Here is a 21,445-nt window from a genome sequence, read left to right as displayed (position 1 = left end):
TCTACGCATTACTGCAAACCGACATATTGTAGTCCAGATCATTTCGAGAGGCTAGTAACATCTGACCACAAAAAACACGTGTTTCACATTATATCAGTCACAGTAATTATATAAATTCTAAATAATGAAGATGAGTTATACAATCGGGCAGGTAAATTCCAGATAATTTGGAGCAAATAAAAATATTACATGTCCGAAATATAAAATAAAATAAATAACCCAACAGGAATACTATATTATTCAATAAGACAAAACAGGGTGAAAAATAATTTAATATTAGTTCTGTACGAATCGTAATTAAAATAAGACTGAACGAACAGCTTGAGATTTTTTATTATTACTTTTCGTCTACCTGAATTGACTTGTATCCCCCCCCTCCAAAAAGTACATATCTCCCACCGATTACGTCCACCTCAATAATTCGCAGCACAGAAATGCGTATCGTTTTCGCAAAACAAACATCGCAAATGCAAATATTTCTGTCATTAGAGGGATTTCTGTGCATTAAACTATCGAATGTCAGCTGTCCGGTGCTTTCCAGCCTTCAGATATTAACAGGAGTACACAAAAACTGCCTATTTTCAAATCCTTACATTCTCCTTATAAAGCGTCACGTGATTCAACGTCATGAAAACGCTGTAGTTGAAACATCGTCAATCTATCAATATCTTCTTAAGAACGAATTCTTAGTATGAAATAATCATGATATTTACGAAACATTTAAACTAGAAATTAATTTCCAAGATACCTTATGTTCGTCTGAGCCAGAAATTTGTCATCTAAACCCCACATAGACGACGACGTCTGTGAAGACTCCTGAATTAATACCATCATCTACAATAACCTGAATTAGCTCCAGATTCCTTGTGAGGTAGTCAAACAGCAAACAACTAGAGAATCTGCCCCTTTATCTTACACAGTGTCTGGTTATCTACGTCATGTGAGTGACTCCCCCGGACATCGCATCCATTGAGACCCGCATCCCGAGGTCTTGAAGCTGCAGATAAACGACAATCATCAGCTTATGTCTGCAGAGGAAAATTGGATGAGAATGAAGATGTCTGGATTCACAGGGAGGAGTTGAAGGACAGTTTCCTTTGAGGTGCCCTCAGAAGTACACCGATGCCATTCTTGAGGTCAAGTTCCAGTGCACATGCTGAGATAAACGAGATAAATATGTAAGATACCGTCTCAATGGTCGGCCTGATTAACCCAGAGACGATTTCACACTGTCCTTGACACGTCATATACAGTTAATCATAAGCCTATTCAACGACATAAATCCATTTTATAGAATTCAGTAAGACATCATGTCAGAAGGACGTGATTACAATAATTTCTTATTTAGAGGAGACAAAATTCTTATGCTCGTTTGCTTTGCGTTATTAGTGTTCATACGTTCAAATCTGTCTGTATCTCTGTGTAGAGCAGCATTAGCATGTCCATCTCATAACACAGTAAATTTCTTTACAGATCCCACTAGAAATTACCGGCGGTACCCGAATTTATAACTTGTGTTGGGCAAGGCCGTGGTCTAGGCAACACGGAGTTTTCCTCCGTGGCATCCCAACAATTACTCCATTCACACACAGAAGAAGGCAATGGCAAACCACTTCTGGATCATCTGCCAAGAACGTATATTAACAGGTCCCAGTCCGAGAAAAGGATGGAAGGATCCTGTTCATATGGACCTGTCGTCAGACAGAACACTAAATAATAATAAGATGAGGTGGTCCAGCGGTTAGAACGCTGGCCTTGTAATCCTGAGGTCTCGGGTTCGATTCCCGGCGGTGCCCGAATTTATAACTTGTGTTGGGCAAGGCCGTGGTCTAGGCAACACGGAGTTTTCCTCCGGGGGCTTCTTCCCCGGTTTCTCCGTGGCATCCCAACAATTACTCCATTCACACACAGAAGAAGGCAATGGCAAACCACTTCTGGATCATCTGCCAAGAACGTATATGAACAGGTCCCAGTCCGAGAAAAGGATGGAAGGATCCTGTTCATATGGACCTGTCGTCAGACAGAACACTAAATAATAATAATAATAATAATAATAATACCTGGTCTACAGCACGCTTCGCCCGAATAACATCTACAGCGAAGGTGTACGACGAAAAGTTCAATTATGTGAAGTCCGGTTACCTTGGCGGCCATGGGAATAAGATACACGTCTAATACATTTTCTGGGTTACTGTTTATAAGACAGTCTGTTTTACTAGACCAATAGTCAAACACGCGGTAAATAGAAACTCCTTGACACGCGCGTCCTCCATGTTTGTCTCTAAAGGAAAAGATTGCAGATAAATTATGTGCCGAACTGCGCAGGCGTGTACCCCTGATTCTAAAAAAAAACAAAAAAAAAAAACACACACACACCTTTCTCATTTGAAGGGCTTAATATAGTTTTATTTGTACAATCCTAAAAATAGCCTGAGTTAGTAAACGGATTTGGAAGGAGAGAATAAGGAGAAAAGTGTGTTGAAGGGAATAGGTTGAAATCCGTCGGTTTGCGGGAAGTGAGAACTAAACCCCAACCTCCCCAATTCGACCCCTTCCAGCGCCCGCAACCTCTTCCAAGAAGGTGATCACTTCTACTTGAGTGGTTCTGAATGCCCTTTTAACCGCCGATGGCGAATGAACGATGAAAATCATCGCGGCATAATGACATTAAACTCATTAAATCAAAATGCAGAGAAGCTTTTTAGCAGCTTTTTAAGCATGACTGCCTCGCTGAGTAGTTGGGTGGGATATGAGACGGGAAGGAAGAGTGAGCGAGATGAAGCCAGAAGGGGTGAGGGGGGACAGAATTTGGCGTCGGGAGGGGGGGGGGGAGGATCACAATTCCAAAATTACTTTCGCAACCGGGAGAGGTTATGTGAAATTGAGACATTCTTTTATAGCGGATTTTGGGATTTTATAATGGTAACAAAATGATGTGGAATGATCTAGGACCTGACGTATCGAAAATGGCGTCGCGGCGCTGGCAGACAGAGGCTGCCGAGGGGAGGGGAGGGGAGGGGAGAATGTAAATCCCTCGGCCACTTCAGAAGAAGAGTCTATCAAGATGCGGGTGGTGGGTTGTTGTATTAATTAAACTATCACTTATATTCAAACAGCATAACTCAGCAGCAGAACGCTGATTGGCTCTCTTTAAAAAAAAAAGAAGCTTACAACAGGCAAAACTTGGCCGTTGTAGCTCGTTACTGATTTTATATCCAGTCGACAGAAGATATCCAAGACAACAAATGAGACATCTCGATAATTTCCCATCTCTTATCCTGCATCTCATTAATGCAACCCCGAATGTGGTTTTAAGCCAACGTAATAGATCGACTGTAAATACCTACATTATCTTTTTCTTAGCTCCTTCCATAATTTTCCTTTCTCTTCATACCCTTCCTTTAACTTACTTTCATTTTACGTTTTGTTTCTTACATTCTTCAATCATTTCTTCCATTCGTACGTAATTCTGCCTTTATCTACGTATTTCGGCCTGTATCTGGTATAAATACTAGTTTTGGTAATAAAAATATTTTATTATATAAGGACCATGCAGCCAAAAACATACCCTGATATGTAAAATTCTCAGTGTTATTATGTCTGACACTATCCGCTAAATGTATAAATAAATATTTTTTTTTAAAAAAAACTTAAAAGTGTAATCCCACTACATTTAAAATCTGAAACTACTCATAGACCTAGAACATTTTATTTCGTCTAGTTACCGATAACATAAAACTTAAAAATACGTGATAAAGTCAAGTCCTACTTGTCGGTTGAAAATTGAACATTTAAAAGACTTCAATCACAGTTAGCGCTTTTAAATCGCAAATATGCATTTAGTCTAATCAAAAACACATCGATGCCTGACAGTTTCGGTTCAGGAAATCTTAGCGATACACGAACTAAGACACGTTACATCACTTTGCATCAGTGCGCCAAGAAAGCACGTGTTAACATTAATTAATTAATTTTTTATAAATACCAGAGCGTACTTTCGCAGTGTGCGGATTTGGACTTCCGTTGTCATAGGAAGGAAACACAAAGACCTTCTGCCGTACAGACAGATCGCGTGTCGCCTTTGTCAAGGAAGTTCTCCGTTCTCGCTGTCAGACGGGAAAAACAAATAATATTTAATACAGATCGGATGTAAATAATCGAGTTTCTTCCTTTGTCAGACAGATTTTGTAAATCTCGCCCCACAATTTCTGAGGACATCTGTAGACATTAAGACGCTGTTATGCTGACATATAATAAGTAAATTTACTTCAGAAATCCTGATGTTTCTCGTTTTGGCTAACAAATCAAATGCACAGAAAATTTTTGGCTCTATTTTAAAAGCAGAACACGGTCCTTATAATTAACGCTTGTATTTAATTAAATTAAATTAAATTATTTATTTGCCAACAGCAAGAATCCAATAACAGGCAAACACTGATAATACATACATAATTACAGTAATAATATTAAAACGGTCAAAATAGGACGAATTTTATAAAGTTGATTTTTCTGAAATTGGTATCAGACAATTTCGTATTTTTTTATGGGCGAGGCTGACCTAGCATAAGTAATTATAGTGAGGTATTTGAGGAGTAGCCACGGTGGTCTAGCGGTTAGAACGCTTGTAATCCTGGTGTCTCGGGTTCGATTCCCGGCGGTGCCCGTATTTATAACTTGTGTTGGGCAAGGCCGTGGTCTACACAACACGGAGTTTTCCTCCGGGGGCTTCCCCGGTTTCTCCGTGGCATCCCAACAATTACTCCATTCACACACAGAAGAAGGCAATGGAAAACCACTTCTGGATCATCTGCCAAGAACGTATATGAACAGGTCCCAGTCCGAGAAAAGGATGGAAGGATCCTGTTCATATGGACCTGTCCTCAGACAGAACACTAAATAAATAAAATAATTTGAGGAGTAAATCTAATTTCACGACCGTCAATGACCGCGGGGTACAGAGAAGACGCACTTTGTGAATAACAGACGACTGAAACGTGGCTGCTTCGTAGCTGAAAACATTCTTAATATTTCAGGGCGTGTCAGAACACGCCAAGTGGACGGCCACCCCGAGGAGACGAGTTCTACGACGGGTGACATGGACGACGGGCAGCGGACCTCCGGAATTGTTAATGCCAACACAAGCTGCCCCACTGCAATCTAATGAAAGCCAAGCTTGTTCATTAGCGGAAAGGATGAAAAATTTACGACTCTGTTTCTACGTAAGATAAATAAATGTTCCGATCACATTTTGGTTCCGTAAAGAAACAAACGAATATGAACCTTATAATTTACCCTACGCGTGATTAAGGTCTTTACCTTCTGATACAGTACGTAGTTTTATGGACATGTACAGTAGCGTGTTTAGAGTGAATCATTTTAAAATAAATTCTGAATCAATGACGTACGCTGAAATTCTGTAGTATTTTTTCCGATAATTACTCGGTTTGAATCTCAGTAATAGGTGTAGACTAATATGGGTGACGGGAACTTTGAAATAATAAGTGTTTAATTTTTTATTATAAGCTGAAAGAAATGGAAGATGAATGTGACAAAAGGAAACACGTAGATAGAGATACGAATGAGATAAAAGTCTCAAAGAAAATGTGTAATGAATGAAAATATTAAATAAATAATTTCGAGCTAAAATTCAACTTTCTAACTAATAAAACGACATGACATAACGTCCACATGTTTACAAATAACACTTATAATAAGAGGTACAGAATTTCAAGGCTGGTTATTCCTACTTCAGACCTCAATCTGTCCACAAGAAACGATGATAATTTCATTAATGAAGTTTGGGCGACTAAAACATTCTTCTTAAATCGGAGTTCACGATAAACGGATATCTCAAATGAACAAATCTTTTTATCACAATCAAGTATTTAATTAACAGCGACTGTATGAATAGACGGACATTTTTTCACAACCGAATACCACGAAATGATAAAAAAGCTAGACGGACAGAGAGATGATGTCTGACACAGAAACACAGAAGATGCTGGCGGACCGGAAACCCACTCTCGCTGTCCTCCCATGTTCGGCGTTCTAGAAAGTCGTCGTTATACAAGCATATCGCTTTGACTGATTTCTAGACTACCTGTTCACCAGAGTAACTTTGAAAGAATAGTCTAAAAATTCCTGATAATACACCAGCCCGTGATGTATCCTGTAGTCTTTGATGTGTCTCCTAGGCTTGAAGGTAGATTACAACCCACTGTCTCTTCCCGTCATTCATCTCTGCTGTTTGTCATACTTTATTCTTCAGTATACTTGTAGGTACCATAGATGGAAAAAGAGAGAGAACAGGAACGAACCAGGTGACAGCTTTAGGAGATTCCCGTAAAATCAAAAGCGAGGAGAAATCTGCACACAGAATTAAATTTCCATGCTGTAGAGGGCAGTATCGTACACGTCATGAGAAGGGGCTCCGCTGTATTTTTAATTTGCCTACATGGCTGGATAAATAAAACACGTGATGCGAACTTAGCGATTCCTTCATTTCGAGATTAGGGCTCACACTGCAGATGTTTCCAACCCTAACATTAGAGGGGTTACTCACATGTCATCGATAAGCCAAGCGTGGCCACAGAAATTCTTCTTTTTTTTTTAACTCAAAAACATACGGAGATTCCTCCTAGGATTAGACCTGAATCATGAATATCGTTTGGATTTTGATTAGCCGCATTACGTAATAACATTAAGGTGATGTAACGAAACAATCTCTCCCACCTTAATACCAGCTTCAAGCTCTGAAAACCGAGTTACACGTATCAAGGACGTTCATTACTAAATTTTACGTCACGTTAGATTCAGGCTTCATTTTTAATTGATCATATACGCTGATAGTTGTAGTTAACGACTGATACTGAACTCGTTGTTTCTAAAACATTAGTCAGGAAAGTAAAACCATTTCCGAGTTGTTTATTTTTTAAAAAAAAATTCTGATAACATTAATATAAAGTACCTACTTTCACAAAGTTCAATTAATCTCAGTCACGTTTCATTTTAATTTAATATTTCGTAAAAAAAAAAAAAAACTATTTCCGTCACACTATTTGTTCACTAACCAGCGTTACATACGCCACTATTGTTATTTAACACTACATTAAGTAGTCAGCATTTACGTAACTTACTGAGAAACTATTTTAAACGTCCCCCCCCCCCCCCAAAAATGAAGTCGCAAAACCTCTGTAAAATTCTACAACTTGAGAAAATACATTTAAATATATTCAGGTCCTATTTATACTTCTTTAACTACTATATGAATACGCTATGTAACAATAAATAGTCCGCAAGGAATATAATGAACAGTGATACGGCAGGGATTAGGCAGGAAGCAATACTACGTCCTTACTTCACTTGACAATCACGTAACTGGCTCGGATTCACCAAGGATTGAGGATAACGAAAATATAATTTGAGTCAGCTTGCCTTTCGTCGAAATTCTATCCGTGTCTGCCATACGCAAGCCAACCACAGAGTTCTTTCATTAAAAATTGGTTACTGATGCTAACACGTTTTCGTCCGGAAACTATTTCTGTTCGCGTTTCTTTCCCTATAATTCCGTTCTTTTGCTGTGATGTAAACATACGATGCACGTCCACAAAGTAAGTTTCCCACTCGTCCCACAGCTAGCAAACCTTATATTGCGCGAAGCGACTGTGCGTACGTGATAGAGCAATGACGTAGCATGGCGCATGCACTAACGGTACTTCCCGCGTTCTCACATTAGCATCGTTGCAGCTGTTGAAGATGAAGGTTCTTATTCCAGCTCCCGCCGACTGTGAAGTGCGGTCAGTGATAACGCTAGGCCGCACACGGCTCGACGGACAGCAAGTCTCCTGCAGCAGTTCAGCTGGGAGGTGTTTAATCATTCACCCTACAGCCCGGACCTCGCTCCCAGTGATTTCCATCTTCTCCTACACCTCAAGAAATTCCTGTCCGGTCAGCGTCAGCGTTTTGAGAATGACAGAGAGGCGGAGATGGTTGTCACACAGTGGTTCCAATCCCAGGCGGCAGACTTCTACGACACAGGTATTCAAAAGTTGGTCCCACGGTATGACCAATGTCTCAATTCCGGTGGCGAATATGTTGAAAAATAGCTGGACACTTGCTGTATCTGTTGCAATAAATATTTCCATGAAATTGTGTTTTGTTTCTGTAAACGGCCCCAGGGAAACTTACTTTGTGGACGAGCCTCGTACAAAAGGTGATAACATTTTTTAAAAAATAAAGACTTCAGTTATGCGCCATCAGATGTCTACACCGTCTTGAAACGTGAAAAAAAAATTAAGTATTTCTTGCATACGCGATAATTGTTCTCATATAGTTACATTACATTAAATTATAAGGAAGTCACAGGGATGTTACCTTAAATTATGCCACAAACGTTTCCTTCCATATCCTTTCCGATTCATTATTCACAATCTTCCTCTCATTTCATGCTATATAGTCTGAATAGCTGAAAAAACATCGTTAAATAAACTATAAATAAATAAATAAATAAATATAACAAATTTGACACGATATCAGTGTGGTAGCTGATAAAATAATATTATTGTACATGCAACAAAGCATATTTTTACATCGAATAGTACATTATTATACTCTTTTAAACTTTTAACAATATTGTATTTACATAATTTATTCACGGTATGTCAACACGTGTTTTACCAAGTGTTATCTGTTCTAGTACGTGAAATTTATAATGAGATAAAGATTATGGCCCAGCACTGATTATAACGACGTTATTGTAAGGGACTTTTTTAAGAAATGTTTAGTTTAAACAGCGTTTATAAAGCAAACACATCAATGGAATTACTTACGACGAACTTTTATGAGGACTCCTGAAATATATTTCACTTTAACTCACTAAATAATATCGTGGCGTAATCCATTAGAAACAATGGTGCAAATTAGAGTAACAGTGTGCAATATGTGTCAATTTATAACCGCATATTAAAATTTATCACCCTAAAAATTAATCAGTCTTAAATTTTCCTCTTGTGGGTTTCTCGAATTCGAATACCAGGCCACAACAATACGAATCTAACACTGCTACTTATCAGTTCCTGATAAAATTAGATTTGCCACCTCTGAAGACGAAAGAACAGAGCTTAAATGTTCCTGCCTCATTTAACAACGCGTTATCAACTGCTGAACAATATGGCACTGAATATTATGACGATTAAACATGATTAACTGGACGGAAACTAGATTGGACTATTTCAAAATAAATGCCAGGACAGATTGAAGGTATAACCTCACAAAAGTACCTCGCGAATATAAAATAGCTCAAAACGCTTAACAATGATAACTCAGAGGTAATTTAAAAGGATAGAAGATGCTTACATGAGGCAGGCAGGAGGTGATATTGTTGCGTCATATTGTGATGATTATAATTGTTTATTTTAACCGTCTAATCACAATAAAATGTTTTATTAAATATTAAAATATTATTACTATAATTAACATTTAATATTTAAAATATTTAAAATATATTAAAATATATATTAAAATGATTACTATAATTAACATTTAATATTTAAAATATATTAAAATATTCGATAGAAAGAGCATCATTTTAATATATATTTTAATATATTTTAAATATTAAATGTTAATTATAGTAATAATATTTTAATAAAACATTTTATTGTGATGAGGCAGGCAGTTTAAGTCTGGTGTATTAATTAACTCCATTCAGAGCAATTGGACATTTAATAATACAACTTATATTTATAAGATGGGTAAATCAAGATCTTTAAACGTTGTATTTTATTTATAGAAAACGGAACAGAACTCCGAGATTAAGAACGCTTAGAACTTTACCCACAGGCCCACAGACACCTTGGCCACCCCTCGTCTACGATTTATACCCTCATTCACAAAATACAGTAACCTTACAGTTTCATTCCCACATTAAATATAAATTCACAAGAGATGACTGTCCATGTCATTGTTTCTGTGCTCCTAGCCGAAGAGACCCTAAACCTCCCCCCCCCCCACCCCAAATTGCAGGATCTCTCTGACACGATGCTAGTTCAGAAGTCAGTAAGCATATCAGCAGTTTTACAGGCCAAGTTATTTTCCACTGTCGCCTCGGTTAATGATCGCGTTTTCGTCTGTCGACGAAGTATAAGCTAAGGGCAATAGAATCGAGGTAAATGTAATATTACGAAAGTTTCTTCATATTTTGTGCCTTGTTGACTCTAAAGTTTATACACCACCCCTTAATTTGTTCTATACGAGAAGCACAATATTACAATGTTATTCCAATCTGCATGGCTTGTTACCTTATTTATGGAGACACCTACACAATAGGCCCTAAAACTTCAGCCCGGGTCTTCCAGAATACAAACTTCTGTTCAACTCTCTCAGACGGCGTTCTGAGACATAAGTCATTATTCTCTCAACGTTTGTGGCAAACGGCGATTAATTACACAGCAGTTACAGCATACGATACTCACTGACGGAGGTATATTTGGCGTAGACCTGTACGACGTTTCGGTAGTTACCTATACTCCTATCTACACGTAACTTTGTCATAATTCTAATAATTATTAATATTATTTTTTAATTGTCACGAATCAGACACCACGATCTGTTCGAAATCGTATAAATAATATATAAGAAACTGCAAATGTAAAAAAATTGCGATTACGAAACAAAAAATTCGAGTGAAACTCAGCAGTAATCCTTACTCAGAGAGACAAAATAACTGATGAAGTTTCTTAATCGCTTTAAGTAACAACAGAAATTCTTAAATTACAAACAGGTTTGGGATAAGCCGTATTAAGATGTGATTCAACAAATAACTTACTTAATTTATTTTGAATAAAGGCGGATAAATTAATAAGCGATTAGGTTATGGTTAATTAACAGGAACAATAAGCTGATTAATCGTTGTAAACAATTTTTATTAATATATTCACTAGACTGAGAAATTCTTAATTGAATAAAAAATTTCTTGGATATTATCCATCGTCTAGTAAATATAAAACGTAAAAAACGACGTTTCGGAGATGGGACTCTATCTCTGGAGATAGGGATTAGCTCTATCTAGTGGGCCCAACTGTGTAGGAACCTGAAGACGGAGATAGAGTCCCATCTCCGAAATGTCGTTTTACGTTTTATTACTAGACGATGGATAATATCCAAGGAAATTTTTATTCAATTGACTCTTCACCATCGTCAAGAAGTTTTAGATTTGAGAAATTCTTAGTTTCACTTTGTAACAATTCCGACGTAGTAAAAAACAGAATTAAAGTACAGAATGCTCATTAGTAAACTATGCCCCTGTCGCGTTTAAAATATATTTTGGAACAACTGTTTATTTTCACGAGTTCTCAGAGGAATATAAAATATCTAACTACGAAGAAAAGTCAGTCCATTAATACCAGCTCTAATACGAACAGAAAACCACACACACAAAAATATTAAAACTTCTTTTATAGAAATCATTCCAATGCCAAACCGTAATGAGAACAACAAAACAACATTCAAAGTAAAATACCATTAAGAACTTTTGCCCCCCAGTTCAGTCCCGATATTATTCGCCTACTTTCTATGCAAAATCAACAACAGGGTCCTTGTTTATGTCGCAAGTCCGTGTCCATGACAGTTCTAGCGTACGCCAGTGCCAAGGCCGATAATTTTCGGATTGACGAAAGTTTTCTGCATGTATCCACTTACCATAACGATAAAAAAAAACAGGACGAGGGAGAGGGAGAGAGAGAGAGACGAGATAGACTGGGGGAGGGGGTGTGATAGGGTCCAGACCGGCGAGGAATAATCTGGCGGGCGCAGCATCCCACTGAATGAATCGAGGAGGTCTTGTGACTTGGACCACTGGAAGATTGGACAGCTGTTCTATCTCACAGTGCATCCAACGCAACCAAACGGCATTGCCCTGACATTCGACTCGAAACTCTGCCGTCTTGTTTAACGATGATTTTACAACTGAACTGGTCAGTTAGAGTGGATGTAAAAAGTAAGCATCACGAACTATTTTAAGACATTATCTGATTAGAGACAACGAGGGACATTTTCACAACGCACACAACACAGCACGCTCCCTGATGAGATTAAACGTAACTGTCACTTCCCGGCTCATGGCAGGAACTGCATGAAACACTGCCAAGAGCTACACAAGGTTTTTCCTGATACGAGTCTGGTATCGCTCCATAAAAACAATAAAATCGCCTAACGTACATGACGTGGGAGCCGGGAAATGAAAGTTGCGTTCAACTTTGTTAATGAAAGCAACTAATAATTATTATTATCATCTATTTAAGTCAAGTGAAATGTTTAGATTTTAAAATCCTATTTAATACGCCCTGAACTGATAGTCTTCTAATGATTAATTTATGGCAACAAACATTTTGTTTACAAAATTTTACACTATTCTTGACTTTACTGTTTTTGTTAAATGATTTCAGCAAGGCGTCCGAATACTTCAATGAAATTTCAACGGAACCCAAAGTCACAGCAGTTCACAAGAAAGATGAAACTGTAATTTCAAAGTAAATTTCACAGTTTCATTGCACAGATGCATAAAAAAAAGGAACAATTTCAGACTTCAGTGATGGTTACAGCTATTAAACACGCAACTTTGCCACGCGAAATTATTAATCGATAATAGGGAAGAGGTTTTGTGGGAAGTCAGGGCTTAACGTTTTCTAGGATTTAAATGTTAAAGCCCTAAAGTGACTCTTTTTAACACTACACATATACAAATCTGTAACGTATACAAAATGTGGTTCAACAGCGAAAATCGACTAGTTTCGATGTGGAAATGGTTGTACAAAGAACTGATGAAGGGCGTATCCCCATTTCACAGGACCTACTGTAATATAAATCCGGTAACCCTTCTCCGACATTATTTTAAAGTACACAGTAAGCAATTCCTTTTAATAAATACGTTGGGTCATGTTTCAACACAACAGTCTCGAAATGAAAATATGCGCTGGGTAGACGCCGCTTGAGAGGGGGGGGGGGCGTTGTGGGGGGGGGGCGTCCGCAGGAGAACGGACGGCCAGCTTCAATACACGGAGCGAAAAGAGTTAGGGACACCGCGGAGGGTAGAAATTTAAATGAAAATATCTGGTCGTGTGTACTGTAAGGCTGATCTGTAGCAATGAAACAAAAGGTGAGTTCACACCATATCGCAAACTGCGATAGTAATTTGATCAGTCGTCGAGTAAACGTCCGCGTGCTCTCCAGGAAGACTTGGTTCTGATTCTTGTACACTGCCGACAGTTAACCACTTCAGAAATGTCGACAAGGACGGTCAGTTGTGTTAGAAATAGCTGTAACCAGCTGTCAAAATACTTGCTTATAACAGAGGTATTCAACCTTTTTTGTTCGCGTACCCCCAAATATAATTTCTCTTCAATTTTGTACCCCCAAAGTTGTTGGTGTATAATTCAAGTTATACATAGTATATAATCTACATCTGAAATAAATTAAATAAATTACATTACTGATTATTCAGTGTTTATCATAAAATAATATATATTTTTTTTAAATTTCACGTACCCCCTAAGATGTCTTCGCGTACGCCCGGGGGTACGCGTACCCCAGGTTGTGAACCACTGGCTTATAACATCTGTATCTTCGAATGAAATAATATAATAAAAAATTAATACAGATGATGTAGGCAGCAGGGACCTCTTAAACGTCGGTAAACTTCTACCAGACTACACGGCTCAAGAACCCAGAAGACGGCGATCTTAAGAACTGTGTTGCTCAGAACCATTTCGGAAGAAACTTTGCAGGAGATACTTCGCGACAAAATGATTAGTTGTCTGAGGTCCGATTAAAAACGAACGACTCTTCCCCACTGTTAACGCAGCTGCACAGAAAATGAACTCATTTTTTGACAACGAATACACAGAAAATTACAGATTCATTCCGGAACACTCCGGAACAAATTTTAGTTAAAAGTTTTTAGATTTTAAAGGGGGGCGATGGTTTGTTAGTGAGGTGTGAGAGGAAAGATTGGTTGAGGTGGAGACAAGTTCAGTAAAGGACAGAGTGAACGGGGAGTAACAGAAATGACTACATACAACATCCGGTGGTCAGTAAAACCAGACTTACAGGAAGCAGATAGGCGAGACGTACAGCCACGACGGAACTGCGAACGGACACGGAGGACAAACGGACAGACGAGGAAACGAGACTGGAATCCATTCGCGACTATCCATGCCTAACAAATCACCACTATGAGCAGTGGTATCACCATCAGACAGAGAAGAGGGTTACGTAAAGCAGTATTGATCACCGCAAACGAAGGTCACTTAAAAGAGGGTAGTAACTGGCTGTTGAACGACGCACACGACCGCTGCATTCGGGGTTGATCACGACGCAAAGAGTTTCTCGGTACATTGCTGTCAACGCCAACACTTCTAACCTTTGGAACACGATAATTGCAGAATTGTAGTCGCTAAGTCCCTTTTCTTGTTACTGAGGGGCTTAAAATATGTTATACTGACCGGTATATTTCGTAATTTTTCCTCAGTCACTTCAAGAAAATTCTAGAAAAATACAGGGATCCCAAACAAGATAACCTCTTCCTCTCGCGTGCATCGAGAATTTCTCAACAGCGCATTTAGGTCTCCAACATAAAACAAATGACGGCGAATTGTAATTTAGTAAAGAAGTTCCTGTCCGTCACACACACTTTTGGTTGGAGGAACTGAGGAAAACGTCTATAACACTGACTTAAATTCGTAATATGAAACAAATGTACCACAGGAATCCGCCATAGTCACCCAGATATTCAACCAATTTATATGAAAAAAACATAATTAATAAATATATATTAAATCTTGTCCGTCTAATCACAATAATTCTTATTAAATATTAAAATATGCTTCTTTTAGGAACTGAAACATGTCGTGAAACATGAAAAATGATGGTCTAATGTAAATCCGAATATTTCGATAAAGAACATCATTTAATATTTTAAATATTTTAAAATGTTAATTATTGTAATATTTTAATATTTAATAAGAATTTATTGTGATTAGACGGACAATATTTAATATATACTTATTATATCACAATATGACGCAACTTTACCATCTTATAATTAATAAACAAAAATAATAAACAAAGATATCCTATTATGACTGTCTGACGAAAGGAATACGGATAAATTGGAAAGGAACAAAGGAATCATCCGAAAGATATTTCGTGTCATGTATGGTAACACGAGAACACTGGACAAGTTGAAGCAATGTATTAAGTAAACTAGGTTGATGAACTAATTTCTAAATGAATAATTGCATATTGATTATTTTGGCTGTGTGTCGACATACTGTCTTTATCAACGCATCCTGGCCTGATGAAGGAGGCAGGATCCTCTGGACCGCCGGGACTCAAACCAAAACGCTACACACCTCAACAACCCAGAATATAATCGTGATCATCGCCCTGGAAATCTCAAAAATTTGCAAGTAACACTTCAATGACAGTTGTAACAAGTTATTGGAGAGCGTATTATGTCCAGGTATGCCTGAGAAAATGCTAACCTAATCTCAGACTTTCCGCTAAAACGCCTCTTAACACAAAAAAAAGACACTAAGAATTTTTATGCCCCAAAATAAGAATTACTTCGTCAGATGTAGCCAAAGTGTCTTCTCGCTCGTCTTACGGATTTTGAGGCAAAGTTTTGCAATCGAAATGTCATCGACTTATTATCAGTAGCCACCGTTAGAGAGCGCGCGACGTCTCTGAAAATAAATGACGTGGAAAACCGCTAGACATTGGCAGTTAGCCACCATCAGCTTTAATGAGCAATTATTCACAGCGATGACTTATTCAATGGCTTTGTAAAGTCATCACCTTTGCCAAGACTCCTTTCAATTTATAGCAGTGTTAAAATACTCTCTTAAATATCTAGAATAATTCCAAGCAAAACAAAAAGGTGGATTATAATAATCAATACCATTTTAAATAAGCTGATTCTCTGAACGTGTATAAGATGACAGAAAGTTACAGCGTTGGAAATTACCAATAAGCTATATGTAGTTAAATCCACCGATACTTGGATACTTAGGCAACCCGCTCGTCAGTGCCTTGAGTATCTGCGGGTCCCAGCTTTACGTTGGCTCGATCTATAGACTCCTTGGACGAGGGATCAGCCCGTCGCAAGGCCTCTTACCTGTACACAGGACAGAACAACACACAAAAACATCCATGGCTTGAGTGGGATTCGAACCCACGGTCCCAGCCCACGCCTTAGACCGCGCGGCCACTTGTGACCCCAAGTCCACCGATAACAAACATTATTATTCTGTTATTTATATTTATGTTACTGGGGAGAAAAAGCAGTTGCCAGTCCATCATTTGGAAATTGTTAATCACTGGAACCAGAAAATCCTCTTCCTGACGGATTCCTAATCAGAAATCGCCCATCCCTTTCCGTCTACCCGGGACGGACAGCAGTCATTGAGTTCCTCATCCCCGGAAGCAAGACGTAACATGGGATTCCCAGTAGAGGCATCAAAACTCCAAACCAAGAATGATTTCGAATAAAATAAATGACATCCATTGCCATTCCTTGGACATGAAGTTTTCGGTAATTGGGTTTCTGAAATTCCGAAGGCCAATAAATGGGCTAGTGCTCTGGTATCAAGAGGACTGAGGAGTGAGCGAGTGAGGTTAGAGACTAGGTGGACCGGGAAGAGAGAGAGAGAGGAAAACAAGCGATGGTCGTTAAAGCAATGACCCGTCTGATGACCCAACCTCTGCCAAAGCCCCATCCCATCTCAGCTGTGTGTTTGTGTGTGCGATTTGAAGCTAAGCAGGCCCCAACTCTTGTTTACTGCTTGGACTCAGCTCCCGGGTGATACCCCCCCCCCCGCTCCGGGGTAGGGAGGAGGGGGTTGTATGAAAAGCGAGAGGGTAAAACTCCCGAGCCAGGAAGCTGACTTTCGCAAACTCCTGCAGGTTTTTACTCATGACGAAAAGAAGCAAAATGACACAGAGTGAAAGGGTTTAGGAGACGGGGAAACAGGGGAAGGGGAGGGGGGAGGGGAGGACGCCCGTGATGGAGGAAAATAGCAAATATTGTAGAAAACGATGTCTCGTCGTCTTTGGGAAAACAACGAACATCCAATGTTGTCCGAACCTCTTCGGAACGAGAGCAAAAAACATTCTACTACGAGCCGAGAAATTAAGCATCTCTTGACAGGGGACCGAAAAACTTTGTTTCCCAGCACCGCGAATTTATGATTTTGTGTCTTGTTTGTTTAAACCATGATTTGTCAGTCGCTTAGGTTGCATAACGTCGAATGGGAACTGACAGGAAGGGCGATGAACTGAGACGGATACCGAAGGAAGTTAGCGCATTCTGTTGTAAGGCACCGCAACTAAGGTAAGTTACGAAAAATTGAACGTCATCTCCGGACCGGAATTCGAACCCGAAACAACCCCTACGACGAAGGGTTTTAAACCAATGCCAGAAACACTACGAATACATTTCATAAAATGTGCGCTTCGATAGGTCTATTCTTAGAACACAAACTTCCCATCATACGGTCACACGGGAACGTAGTGTTTGTCAGTGGAACACGCTGGGTACCCTATCTCTAAAGCTGCCCTCGCTTTCGTCTGCATTCTATAACTTTCCAAGATAATACCGTAAAATAGATAACGACCGTTTCCTTCCATCCCTTCCGAGCTCATCTCAAGATTTTACCTGACGAAGGAAGCATAACTGGCGTCCGAAACGCTGTTTCAAGCCCTCCCCCCCTCCCAAATGGACCTAAGAATATATTCAATAATATGAACGTCTGTCTGGTCAATATTACAGCAGCTTTTGAACTCGATAATAACACAAATTTCACAAATTTATTGTCTTAATTTCACTCTGAATTCACTTATATCTGTCATACCGAAAATCCTAAATTACGCAACCCCAGATCTAAAGAATGAGTTATCATAAAATCAGGTGCTAAAAACAGACCTGGTACGTATAACTTCTTGGCACAAACGAGCTAAACAGGAAACAACAATGTAACACAGTAAAAGCAGATCCTTTCTGTTGATAACAAAGCAAGAACACATTCACGTAATCAATTTCAAAATGTAGTCAGAGTAAACTTCTTCATAATGATTTATAAACGCACTAAATCGATTATTAACAAGCAAACATATCGACTAACAATGGAAAACAGTCTTGCTGTCAGATCAATGTAAAGAGTTCACACACAAGCCTAGTAAGTTATTTACCCCGAAGTTGGCTGCAATTGTCCTCCAAACCATAATCTAAAAAAAACAAGCAACAGTAATCGAAGTAACAAGTATTAATTGTGACTTACTTACGAGGTCTTCACTGGAGATGTGTACCAATAAACTGATCACAAGTCTTGAAGTAAAAATGTTGATAAAATGTGGCTGTAAAAACGTCATAAAAACACCAAGAAACACACTTTCTCACGCGACACTGCGACATACAACTCTTTACAACACGCCATATTTCACTGAACTACAGTACCAACATGATCAAACTAATGACGCGAAATTTAAAATCGTTCCACACATATATTTTGCAATAACACATGTGCGTGTAATTTTACCGAGAGGCTTAATTTTTAGACTGGACTTCCGTGTATGTAAACGACTCATATAAATGGAACTATAAATTGTGTAAACAATTTTATTCAAAGTCTCCATTGAATGTAATAGACGTGTATAAGACAGAAAATTCTCCTCGATTTTTTTTCTTTTGAGTGAAATGAATGGTAACGTTGTCATCGGCTTATGAACCGTGTCTGATTATTTTATCAGCGAACACACTTGCATTCGACCAAGTTTACCCCATCAAAGATGTTATTCCATAACATCGTTTTGTGTTATCGTACTTTTTTTGGATAGGACATTAGTTGACGCCCAGTTCAATCCATGTGGGATTTTTTTTGGCTGAAAAAGTGGCACTGGGACAGGATTTTTTCCCGATTCCTTCGATCTTCCCTTGTCAATATAATTCCACTAATGTTCCATATACACTCATGTATCATCTGTGGGTTGGGCAAAGGGCCCCTTAAGGACCAAGTTACGACAATATTAACACACGTGAGATAAATTAGGCATAAATTAACTGATCATAAACTTAATACTATGAAGATGTGCTGGTGTACTGTATATATGATCGAACTGTCCTGAAGATAGAGCTAATATAATCTTCCGAAATTTCGGTATATAGCCAAAGGAATATATAGCATGACAACACAAAATATTGGCGACCTTTTATAACCTGGATTATCGCTTAACCAAATCCAAATTAATTTGAATAAACATTAAGAAACATTAATTAGATTAAAATATGCTAAAGTACGAATCAATTATTTATGGCTTCTGTAATAGATCTCGGAAGTTAAAGAAAAACTGCTATTGGACACTATCCACGTAATGACTAAGGGACATGTCAGTAATCAAACCCTGGTCTTCAAGTCCGTAGTCCGTACTTTAATAATTTAAGTATCCCGACACGTTTATTATTATAGGTTCATAGATGTTGTTGTATATTAAATTTGGGAAATCAAAATTTGAGTCAATTAAATAAAAATTTTCTTGGATATTATCCATCGTCTAGTAAATATAAAAACTTAAAACGACGTTTCGGAGATGGGACTCTGTACGAACCTGAAGACGGAGATAGAGTCCCATCTCCGAAACGTCGTTTTACGTTTTTATATTTACTAGACGATGGATAATATCCAAGAAAATTTTTATTCAATTGACTCTTCACCATCGTCAAGAAGTTTTAGATTTTATATATCAAAATTTGAGGCATACTGACAGTTTCCGGTAAATACAATGTCGTGTTCTTTCTCATTGTGTGTTATATCTGATAAATGATTATTTCTCTCTCCTGAATTACAGAGAAAGTTTCGTGTTGTGATGGTGGTAGCAATTTTCCGCCTTACGCATAATCTATCAGGACAAACAAAGTATACGGGTAGACGCAATGGCTGAATGGAGACTTCAATTTGCTATTGGATTCAAACTAAACTTAAAGAAGTAAGAACCTTTGAGCATCTAAATCTTAGGTTTCAAGTCGCATCTCTACAGAAGTAAACATGTTATTTACTCAAAGCAATTTGGTCCAACAAAGCCTTCTCTTTTCATCCTTATATATCTCTCATTCCACTTCGTAATCGAAACAAATCTTGCATATCTTAATGAGGCGAAGAACACTCATAACAAAGACTGCTCCTAGAAGAGTGATTAAAGAAATTGAGAATAAATACAGAGACGCACAAACAGGATAAAGTTTCCCACAGCGTTAAGTACATCGCGAGTTAAAATTAATTTATTTGCAAACAAATATATCTCACATAATAATAAAGCGACTTCGGATAGAGACCATGTTTATCTCATCAGTGAATCACGTGACATCTCTTCGAGAGGAAGATTCTTTTATCTTGCATTTCCTCAGTTACTTAACGCGTTTACCCTATCTTTTGTACACACTAAACAAAACACAATCAACCGAAATGTTATTTCACGTTGTAAAAGTCCTGTACTCCTATAAGGACTCGATGAACAGCGTACGACTTATAAATATGAAAATTAGGTCACTAAAGTCGACTGTAGCTCTCAGTGTGTAGGAATTTGAGTAAAAACATTTTCATAAGTGGACAAATCTGACGGATATATATCGGACGAAATCTGCCTCTGTACACACTAACTAACTAACTAGATGGCCTTATCGAACTCGAAGGTTCATCACCGAACTAACCAAAGCCCTCCACAACAAAATCCAGTCTCCTTCAACTCCTATCTCCCATAGATCCCGCCTGAGATTATCCTTCCATCTACGTCTAGGTCTCCCCAGAGGTCTCTTCCTCTCAGGCTTCCCAAATAGTGGACCCAACCAACCAGATGGCTTACGGAACCCGAAGGTACATCACCGAATTAACAAAAGCTATCCACCGGACCCTGTCCTGGGCCAACAAAATCCAGTCTCCTTCAACTCCTATCTACCATAGATCCCGCCTGAGATTATCCTCCCATCTACGTCTAGGTCTCCCCAGAGGTCTCTTCCCCTCAGGCTTCTAAATAGTGGACCCAACCAACTAAATGGCTTACCGAACCCGAAGGTTCATCACCGAACTAACCAAAGCCCTCCACCGGACCCTGTCCTGGGCCAACAAAATCCAGTCTCCTTCAACTCCTATCTCCCATAGATCCCGCCTGAGATTATCCTCCCATCTACGTCTAGGTCTCCCCAGAGGTCTCTTCCCCTCAGGCTTCCCAAATAGTGGACCCAACCAACCAGATGGCTTATGGAACCCGAAGGTTCATCACCGAATTAACCAAAGCCCTCCACCGGACCCTGTCCTGGGCCAACAAAATCCAGTCTCCTTCGACTCCTATCTCCCATAGATCCCGCCTGAGATTATCCTCCCATCTACGTCTAGGTCTCCCC

At 38.7% G+C, this 21,445-nt stretch overlaps 1 protein-coding gene across 5 annotated transcripts in view; it reads right to left on the bottom strand.

Moving 5' to 3' along the window:
• The window catches only part of FoxP (forkhead box transcription factor P), a 475,517-nt gene that overhangs the window by 346,401 nt on the left and 107,671 nt on the right, over positions 1-21,445 (bottom strand). Inside the window, exon 1 of one of the 5 annotated variants that reach the window (XM_087354652.1) lies at positions 18,333-18,437. The exons of 3 other annotated variants lie outside the window; for them this stretch is intronic. The gene's annotated coding sequence lies outside the window, so the exon portion shown is untranslated. Of the gene's footprint in view, positions 1-18,332; positions 18,438-21,445 lie in introns of those variants that run through there. One more of the 5 variants, XM_087354638.1, reaches the window with a different exon arrangement.

The sequence above is a fragment of the Zootermopsis nevadensis genome, unplaced genomic scaffold, assembly GCF_977971745.1.
Source record: "Zootermopsis nevadensis isolate Lab colony 2312 unplaced genomic scaffold, Znev_1.0 Znev_ptg000023l, whole genome shotgun sequence".
Classification (NCBI taxonomy): Eukaryota; Metazoa; Arthropoda; class Insecta; order Blattodea; family Termopsidae; genus Zootermopsis; species Zootermopsis nevadensis.
Note: the sequence above shows the minus strand (reverse complement) of the source record. Positions and strands in the feature narration are given on the sequence as shown.